The sequence below is a fragment of the Mus pahari genome, chromosome 14 (assembly GCF_900095145.1).
Source record: "Mus pahari chromosome 14, PAHARI_EIJ_v1.1, whole genome shotgun sequence".
In the NCBI taxonomy this organism is placed as follows: Eukaryota; Metazoa; Chordata; class Mammalia; order Rodentia; family Muridae; genus Mus; species Mus pahari.
In genome coordinates this window covers 73936234-73946867 of record NC_034603.1, presented here as the reverse complement: position 1 = coordinate 73946867, position 10634 = coordinate 73936234, and positions in this window count along the sequence as shown.

The window sequence follows — 10634 nt, the reverse complement described above, 5'->3', positions numbered from 1 at the left end:
AGCACATGCGCAGCTGCCTTGTTTGTTTGTTAGAGCACAGGACATCAGCGCTATCTTGTAATGGCGAATGTGAGGGCGGCTCCCCACACTTCTGTACTCTAAAATAATGACTCAGAGATTTCTTACATATGAATAAATGCCTAGGCCAAATGCTTTCGATAATTCCCTGACTGTCTGGCTCATAACCTAGTCCGTTCTAAGTTCTGCCACATGGCTGGTTGGTTACCTGGTCCTCAGTTATGTGCAACCATCTTCCTTCCTCTGAGTGGCTAAATCTCTACCTCCTGTGCCTGTCTCTCCCTCAGCATCCTCTCCCTCTCCCTCCCCGTTCCCTCCCCCTCCCCCTTCTTCTGGATGTCCCACCTTCTAATTCTGCCTCAGTTCATTGGCCCATCATCTTTATATCGACGAATCTTCCACAAGAGGCTCTGCAATCTCAGTACTTCTGAGGTGGAAACTGGAGGATCAGGAGTTTCTGTCTCAGAGAGAGAGAGAGAGAGAGAGAGAGAGAGGAAATAGAATAGCTGAGGGTAGTGGTGTGGTGGCCACCCCCCACCCTCACGCCCCAGACTTTAGTTTAGTGACCAGTTTGGTTCAGTTCCGGGTCGCCAGAAACACCTGAGTATTTTAACCTTCCCTGCTGCAGGAAACCCTGCTATGCCACTTCCTGCTGACTCCAGAGTCCCCGTGCTTCCCTAGGGAAAGCTTCTGAAGGAGGCACAGGTTGTCCTTGACAAGGGACTTGTGCCTGGGTGCCCTGGGGCACTGTGAGGAGGTGGCTTGTACCCTGCATTTCAGCTACACCCACGGGTACTTTCTCAGGACGCTGTCTTGGACTGCTTGCTTGGCACAATAAATGGTTTAGACTGGGAATGGGGAGTGGGTGGGGGGGCGGTGCTGACAGATGATGTCACTCTGTTCTGGGAAGTCTAGCAATTTGAAACCAAGCGCTCTTGGCTTGGGGTCTGATGAGGGCTCACTTTCTTCTTGCAAGATGGCACCTTGGGCTAGGGACACTGCAGGTCAGCACTAGAGTATCTGTCTAACATGTAAGACCCTGGGTTTAATCCTCAGCTTAGTGAAAAAAAAAAAAAAAAAAAAAAGGGGGCGGGGAGGGGGCAGGGACCATATTGTGGCAACCTTAAGAAGAAGTCATAGTTGAAGGAATAAATGTGATAAGCTTCCTCAAAACATTTTTCTCCCCCCTTATCTTGAGGACAGTTTGAGAGCAAACAATGGGGATGGGGGTGGGGCAGCAAGCTGTAAACCTCAGCAGGCTGAGGAGAGGGAGGCTGGAGAAAGGAAGAGAGGAAGCCATGGCAGGGTTGGAGAAAGCCAGCTTGTTCATAAATGAACGGACGGAGGTCAGCAAGCAGCTGGCTGGGTGGAGGTGCATCAGAGAAAGAGAGGTCTCGAGGACGTCAAGGCGAGCATGGAGCATGTTTAGGGCTTCTTGAGTTAGAACCCAGGAAAGCAGGCAGGTTCAGCAGTGAGGACCTATAAGCAGCTGCCTCAAACCCCTGGGTAAGGACACTAATCCTGTCCATCGGGATGGGGCCTCGTGACATCCTCACCTGAAGGTCTCAAAGCTTGGTACTGTTCCACGGAAGAGCAAGGGACCTTGGAAATGACACATATGTTTAAGCCATAACAGAGTGTATTTACTTATTTGTTTCAATGCGGAAGGTCAGAGCAGACCCTTATATATCCTAGCTAAGTGTTCTACCACTGAGCTGTAGCTTCAGCAACATCTACATAACTTTAAAAAGATTCAGCTCCAGGGGCTGGAGAGATGGCTCAGTGGTTAAGAGCCTTGGCTGCTCTTCCAGAGAACCTGGGTCAGATTCCCACGGTGAGGAGACACCGTGACCAATGCAACTCTTATAAAGGCAAATCCTTAATTGAGGCTGGCTTGTAGCTTCAGAGGTTCAGTCCATTTCAGCGTGGTAGGAAGCAGGGCAGCGTGCAGGCAGACATGGTGCTGGAGAAGCAGAGATTTCTGCATATTGATCTGCAGGCAGTACAAAGAGACTTCCCCAGGCCCCAAGAGGAGACTCTAAGTCACATGGGCCAAACATGAGCGTATGTTGGAGACCTCAAAATCCCACCTCTGCAGTGACACACTTCTTCTAACAAGGCCACACCTCCTCCAATAAAGACGCGCCTCCTAGTAGTGCCACTTCCGGTGGGCCAAGCATATTCTAACCACCACAGATGGGGGTCCACAAATACTTATGACTAAAGGTAAACAGAGACCGTAGGTCATCTTTACTTCAGTGCTACAAGGTTTTTACTGATGCTTTCTTCATTTCACAGACATCATCTGAGAACTCCCAGGCCCCCAAGCCCACTAAGCTTCCGTCAGTCATAGAGTCCCAAGCTCTGTCTGAACACCTATGTCAACATTTCTGGATAGCAAGCCGGGCATGGTGGTGCATGCCTTTAATCCCAGCATTTGGGAGGCAGAGACAGGCGGATTTCTGAGTTTGAGGCCAGCCTGGTCTACAGAGTGAGTTCCAGGACAGCCAGGGCTATACAGAGAAACCCTGTCTCGAAAAACCAAAAAAANATATATATATATATATATATATATATATATATATATATATTTCTGGATAGCAATATTAGACTAGCGATGTCAACAGGCTGCAGAGGCAGCTGCTGTCCCCCCTGAGGGCACTGGCTTCTGGGAGCCTCAGGTTTCCCTTCCTCAGCTTGGCATGGTTAACCACACCACTCCCAGCTTGGCCTGTACACAGACAAGGTGACCAGGAAGATTCCCAAGAGGGTAGAGTTACCAAGGAGAATCCAGGTGCGTGTTCCTCCTGGGCTGCCACCTCCCTCAGGTGACATGCCGGAAGGCAGGTGCTGGGATTTTGAAGAACTGGCCTAAAACACTGGGCCAGCTGGTCTCTGAGGGACAGAGACAGTTTTCCAGAAAGGGTTAGAGTAGACGTAGACTAGCTTTGGAGAGAGTGGGATACACACACACACACACACACACACACACACACACACACACACACACGGGTGGAGTTGGGGGGGGGTGGATGCTCAGTCACGTGTTCATCACCTAAGATTAATAAGGCCTTTGGGATACTCCTGTGACCATGGACCAAAGTGCACTGAGAGCCACACTGTAGGTGACCTAGCATGATGTTCTTGATGCTTATAGACGTGTACCATTGTCTCTGAAGAGAACGCAGCTGTGTGAAGACCCCCATTCTGTCAGTAACAAGTGTTTATAGGGGCTGTGGCATCCTGGCCTTGGGCAAGGACAAGGACAAGAGCTGGTCCCTGATCCTCTGGAAGTCAAGGACCTGGGTTGGGGACACCTGCAATGACTTGAATCCCTCTCAGCAAGGGCCACAAAGGAGATGCAGAGATCACAGCAAGGAGAGGAGCAGAGCTACTTAGGCCACGCTCAACTTACAACCAAAGGCCGAAGGAAAGGGTTACCCAGGCGACAGGCTAGAGTTCATCCTTAGAGGACAAAGACCATAAGCCTGGCCTGGCGGCAGGGGGAGGGGCCGTCGCACACAAAGGCTTGGCCTCCTGAGGGCAAGAGAAGGTAGGAGGTCCCACGTTGTCTCCCAGGGTGGTCTTCGTGAGCACCAAGATGAAACAGAGTTATCACCGAGACACACACACACACACACACACACACACACACACACACACACACGAGTTTGGTAGCTAGGTCTTGGAAAGGTCCCTGCAGTTTGAACCCAGCTCCATGAGAACCTGGAGTAACACCCTGCAGGCCCCTGGCTGTCTCGCCCTTCAAAGCAACGAGGAATCAGTCATGGGCCGCCCCCAGCACGGTGGTCTATTCCCTGTTCCGCATGGACAGGTAGGAGCTCTGTGGATGCCAAGTTCTCTCCGGTTTTGTTTGTTTTATTGACACTCAGATTCCCCCCCCCCCCCCGTGTTGCCCAAACATTGTTAAAACAGCAATGGTGGACAGGAGAGAAGGGAAAGGGAAAGGGGCACAAGCCGTCCTCTCTCTCCTCAAATCACCCTCTTTGTCTGTTTGTTTTGTTTGTTTGTTTGAGACAGACTTTCTCTGTGTAGCCCTGGCTGCCCTGGAACTCACTCTGTAGACCAGGCTAGCCTTTGTTATTTTTTCTTTTTTCTTTTTTTTTTTTCCTTAGAGCTGAGAACCGAACCCAGGGCCTTGTGCTTGCTAGACAAGGTCTCTACCACTGAGCTAAATCCCCAACCCCCAGGCTAGCCCTGAATCTCCTGCCTCTGTTGAGATCATAGGTGGGCACCACTGTCATGTGGTTCATTTCTCTTTCTTTCTTTCTTTCTTTCTTTCTTTCTTTCTTTCTTTCTTTCTTTCTTTCTTTCTTTCTTTCCTTTTTTCTTTCTTGCTCTGACCACGCTCACTCCAGTCATTCTAGATGGTTGTGAGCCACCATGTGGTTGCTGGGAATTGAACTCAGGACCTCTGGAAGAGCAGTCATCTCTCCAGCCCAATGTGGTTCATATCTCCACAAAGAGAGCAGGGCTGTGGGGATTTTGTTCTGTGATACAGTGGTTATCTCATGACCCACTTCTGCCGATTCAGGACCTGTCACCAGCCTGGAGAGACAAGGCCAAGTCAGGCTGGAGAGATGGCTTAATGGTTAAGAGCAATGACTGTTCTTCTAGAGGTCCTGAGTTCAATTCCCAGCAACCACATGGTGGCTCACAACCACTTGTAATGGGCATCCAGTGCCCTCTTCTGGTGTACCCACATACATGAAATAAATAAAATAAAATATATAAAAATAAATCTTTATAATAATAATAATAATAATAATAGGAATATAGAAATAAAGGAAGGAAGAACAAGTGAATGAAAGAAAAAAGACATGTTAGATGTGCTTTTCACTAATTCCCTCTTCACCTTGTATTCCTGGGCCCTCACAATACCAGGCACTCCCCCAACTGTGGAGGAGACACGCAGCGACACACTCAGAGCTCACAATCTGGCAGTAGAGGGTGGGAAAAGCAAGCTGTGGCCCACACACCCCATAGAGACCACAAGAAGAGAATGGAAGGGGGAACTCACTCTCACAGGGTCCAGATGGGGAAAGGCTTTAGTTTAGAGAGAGAGAGAGAGAGAGAGAGAGAGAGAGAGAGAGAGAGAGAGAGAGAGACCAGGCCAAGTCAGAGAGTCCCAGAGGAGTTGGAAGGTGCCAGTGGATATATCAAGAGATAAAATTACAAAGAGTGGGGGTTAGAGATGTAATTGGCTTTTATTTGAGATTCCTGAGTCAAAGCAGCCTTTATTTTACAAAGGCCAAGGAGAATTGCCCCTTTGTCAGGCTCTTCCAGAAGTGGGTTTTGAAAGGTGAGAGCAAGGAAATACAATAGAAGAAAGGCAGAGGGAAAGCGGAGTGGGGAGCTGGCTGAACTGATAAATTCACTTGCCAAACAATCCGGAACCTTCTGACCTCCACAGGTGCGACAAACACAGACACACACACACACACACACACACATGCACGCGCGCGCGCGCACACACACACACACACACACACACACACACACACACAGAGCAATAATAGAAACAACAACTGAAGGAGAATAAAAGCCAGAATAAAGACTGGTGCTTCCCACTAGGTGGTGTCCTGGGAGAGCCAATCATGTCCTGCTGCATCCCTAGCGTGGATCCATAAGGGACATCATGCCCTCCGACCTCTGGAAACTGGATAGCTTTGAAGTCGGGCCTTCCTAGCTTAATAGACATGACTTTACTACTCATGATGATGGTGTAGAGACGATGGCGCAGAGTCAGGGAGGGTCAGCGGCTGTTGCCCATAGCAACTTAAATGGGCCACTTCTACAAGTGCTCAGTGTGATGCCTGAGGGAGACAAGACGGGTAGGACCAAAAGCTGGGATCAGGAGGGAAAGCCAGGTTCACCAGTTAGCTGGACTTGTGTCCAGGAGCCATAGCTTCTTGGCTTTGATGAGTTCAAGTTTTTTTAGTGGGAATCCTAGGGATCTCGCCTCACCCATGGCCTGCCTCTGCCTCCCGAGTGCTGGGATTAAAGGCGTGTGCTGCCCCGCCCAGGCTTGGCTTTGATGAGTTCAGGTTTTTTAGTGGGAATCCTAGGGATCTCGCCTCACCCATGGCTGTAGGCTCTGCTGGTAAGATTAAGTGGAGGCTCTTTGGTGAACAGAAGAACTTCATAAACCAGCAGCTGAGATTTTCCCAGAAACAGGGACCACAACCCTGTGTTAAACTTAGCTCAGGCCCCTGGTACTGTGACAGGCTAGTCATCTTCTAACCAATAGGCAGGACTACAGTAACCAATAACCACAGGGCTTGGCCTTTCCGTGATGTGCTGCCTAGTTAATGTCAACCTGCAACACACTAGAGTCATTGAAGCAGAGGGACCCTCAACTGAGAAAAATCCCTCCATAAGATCTGACTATAGGTAGGGCAGTTTTCTCAATTAGTGATTGTTGGGAGAGGGCCCAGCCCACTGTGGGTGGTGCCATCCCTGGGCTGGTGGTCCTGGGTTCTATAAGAAAGCAGGCTGAGCAAGCCATGAGGAGCAAGCCAGTAAGCAGCGCCCCTCCGTGGTCTCTGCATCAGCTCCTGCCTCCAGGTCCCTGCCCTGTTTGAGTTCCTGTGTCGTGACTTCCTTCAGTGATGGACAACGAACCCCACCCTCCTCAGCTAGCTTTGGCCCTGGTGTGTTTTATCAAGGCAACAGTGACCCTGACTAAGACAAATGGCACACAACATCTGCTCCGCTCTTTGCCTGTGTGTCCCAGGGAGCTGTTGGGACTACTTCTAGTTCCCTCTGGCTAAAACGAGCAGGTGTCACCTGTAAGGTGGAGGGCCTCAACTGCCCACTTCTAACCAAGCCTCAAAGCCTTTCGGGAGGAAACCTCAGGAGTACTTGCTAAGGAGCAGCTGCTGGGGTCTGTGAGGACCCACAGAAAAAGGAAGAGGGGACAGGATGGGGAACAGTGTCTTGAAACCCTGGCTATCTTTGTTTTCCCCAGGTGGCTGTGGGTTGACTGAGTTCAACCGTGTGTGTTCTGTCCCATGTCACATCAGCTAAGGCTGCAGTTATCCAGGGTCCAACGCAGTGGAAACCTCCAGGGTTCCTGCATTGGTGCTGACTGTTGGCTGGGAACTCTCTGGGCATTCTATCTGGAGCTGGGGCATTTAACTTCCTTTTCAGATTTCTCCTTTTGGTGTGGGCGTCTTACAACACAGAGCTGGTGGGAAGCCAGAAGTAAAACCTTTGGTCCTCCTGAGGCCTGGGCCAAGTGTTGAAATATTTCTTCTGCCTTAGTCCATTGGTTAAAGGTAGCCATAAGGCAGATTAAGTATCTGCTGGTGCATGAAGGGTCCCAAAACTCAGTGGTTTAAAATTATGATAAATAGGACTGGAGATGTAGCTCACTTGATAAAGGGCTTGTTTGGCTTGCGTGAGGCTCTGGATTCAGTCCCTGTCACCTCTATGTCAGCAGCCCATGTGGCAGCACACACATGAAGATGAATTCAGATCTCTAGAACACACATTAAAGCATGGATCTGTAAGTCTAGCACTGAGGGTGGGGGGGAGGGAGTTGGGGGAAGGAGATGGCAGGGTCCCTAAGTTTCCTGGACGGCCAGTGTAGCCAATCACCTAGTTCCAGGTTCAGAGAGAATACCTATCTCAAAAAATAAGGTGGGAAGCCAGACATCGTGGTGCTATATACCTTTCATCCAGCACTCAGGAGGCAGAGGCGGGTGAATCATTCAAGGCCAGCCTGGTCTACATAGTGAGTTCAAGGCCAGCCAAGACAGTATGTGAGACCCTGTCTCAAATAAATAAATAAGGAATGCAGGAAATGATCAAGGAACACGAACACACACACACACACACACACACACACACACACTTTGTTTTTTTTTTTAAAGATTTTTTTGGAAAGGTTTATTTATTATTATATATAAGTACACTGTAGCTGACTTCAGACACACCAGAAGAGGGCATCAGATCTCATTATGGGTGGTTGTGAGTCACCATGTGGTTGCTGGGATTTGAACTCAGGACCTTCGGAAGAACAGTCAGTGCTCTTACCCACTGAGCCATCTCACCAGCCCCCACACTTTGTTTTTAAAAGTATAGCCAAGACTGCCCTTGATTGAAAGCTTGCTTGGGGCTGAAAGATCAGTTTCCAGCATGGCTCATCCATCTATCCAGTTGTCCAGCTGGCCCTCCTGTTGGCAAGGGCCTTCTGTTCCTCGACGTGTACGACATTCTGTGGCCTGTTTGAGTAGCGTTACAACATGGCAGCTTCCCCAGAGATACAAAGCACCAAGGCAGGATCCCGAAAGGTGCTGTCTTCTCTGTCACTCTGAGTCTGTTTACCACAAAGACCAGCACTGGGTCACCTGAGAGAAGACTGAAATGCCAGGAATGAGCAGAGAGTGAGGGTCACTTGGAGGCTGGGTACCACACCAAGGCAGAGAAAGATTACATAGGCTACGCAGTACTCCCTGTGGCGCGTCCATCATTAAACCGCTACAGGCATTTCACAGAGACCAGCCACTATACTTACCATCTAGAGGACCACAGAGAAAACCACTATCAGAGAAATGGCTGTGTCTCTTGGCTTTGTTACATAGACGCCAAATCCAAGACTCGGAAAAGCTAAGTCCCCTAACTCAAGTGGTAAGTGGAGAGCATTGGTTATGGCCTATGCCACGCCAAGCCCTTCTTTGCCTTATACCTAATCTTGCTGTTCGCCGTGCTACAGGGTTGCATTCTAAATAGAGAGGAGATTTATAGAGTGTCCACAATAGCGATCGTAAAACGATGTTTCAGAGCTCACACTGGGGAGTACAGTGATGCTAGCTATTGTGAATAGGTTGGAAGAAAATGGGTGTTTTTCTCCCATCTGGGCTGATAATAGACGCTGATATTGCATTCATAACAGAAAAACTCAGACCATTTCCTGCTGTGGTGGTGGAGGCCGCCCGCCCAGCAGGATGGGGCTGGGAGTGGGGCTAGAGATGAGGGGTGTAGATTTGGTTCCTCCTCTGTGAGTTGGTATTTTTGGAATTTCCAGTATATGGTTTCTCTGAAAGCCCCATGACTGTTAGTTCACTTGTGCATACAAAGGCAACATGCACACACACACACACACACACACACACATACACATATTCATACTTCAGATGATCAGATGATAGCCTTCCCCCAACCCCCTCCAAATCTGGGGCAGCAAAAGGTCTCTCTCTTCCCCCCCCCACAATGGTCTCAGTGCCAGAGTCCACTTGTAAACCTTTCAGGTACCGCTGGAGTGTCCAGATCTGTGATGTCCCTGGCAGCTGCTATTGGCTCTCTATACCTTGCCTCCAGTGTGCGTGTGGGACCTCTCGGTCTAGTCCCATGCGCTGCTGACACTGGCTTAGCAGATGTGGAAAGCTACTCTCTGCCAAGCCAGTGCAACCTGCAAGCAGGGTTGAGGCCCCTGTGCTAAGTCTTCCCCTCCCCCCATAAGTGCAGAAGACAGGGAGCTAGTGCTTCAGGTCCCTCCGAATCAGAGGGTGCCAGGGGGTGCTTCTCTGACAGCTCCCCTGAAGCTAAGCAGCCAGGAATACAGCCACACACTAATAACATATCTTGCGTGACTCTGCCCTTCCTATCCCTGCTCCAGCCCTTGGGCCTCAGGAGTGCTTCCCGAGTACACACACCCAATAATGTGCTCACGTGTGTGCTTCTGTCTCACGGTTAGCTCTAGGCAGTTCTGGCCAAAACAGATCCAAACATAATCTTTGTCTAAGTTCTCTCCCAAACATGATCTCCGTGTTTGTTTTCTGAATCAAGTAGGGATTAAATGGCCATGTGGCGGGGGTTAGTGATGCCATTCCCATTCCCAGTTCCGTTGAATGACCTGGTGGAGAACGGACATTTTCTGCTTCTAGACATGCTGTGTCGGGGTGTGAACATTTAAAAGTTAAAGGCAAACAGGGCATGCCTAGCCTGCCTCTGTGTTTATTCGGATCCAGATATCACTAAGTGTATTGTTGAATCTCCCCATAGCTGCAGTACAAAGGGTGATGTTTGGTTCAAGTCAAGAGAGACAGGGATGGAGAAAGCACTCTGAATAGGTAGGCTGTGCTTCTGAACCCCACACCCTAATCTCTGGAGTCAGAATTGCGCTTTAAGGCCAAGCACTGTGGTACCTGTCTGTAATCCCAGCACATGGGAGATGGAGGCAGGAAGGACCAGAGGTTCAAGGTTATCTTCCTATACATAGAAGGTTTGAAAGCAGCCTAGGCTGGTTGAGACAAGAGACCCTGTTTCCAGAAAGAAAGAAAGAAAGAAAGAAAGAAAGAAAGAAAGAAAGAAAGAAAGAAAGAAAGAAAGAAAGAAAGAAAGAAAGAAATTCTTTTTTTGACCATCTGGCTTCCTGGTGAGGAGGTGTCTACAATCGTCTGAGGACTCACTTCAGAAAGCTTCCCCACAAATGCTCATCTCTTGAGACAGATGGCAGACTTCCTGATTAGCAACAGGTTGTTCTTTGTGAAGGACAGCTAGCTATGAGGTACCTCTTCCCCACCCAACCTCTACCATGGGCCGCTGCTCCCATGAAATGAGATGGAAAAGACAGCTGGGGGGGGGGGGGG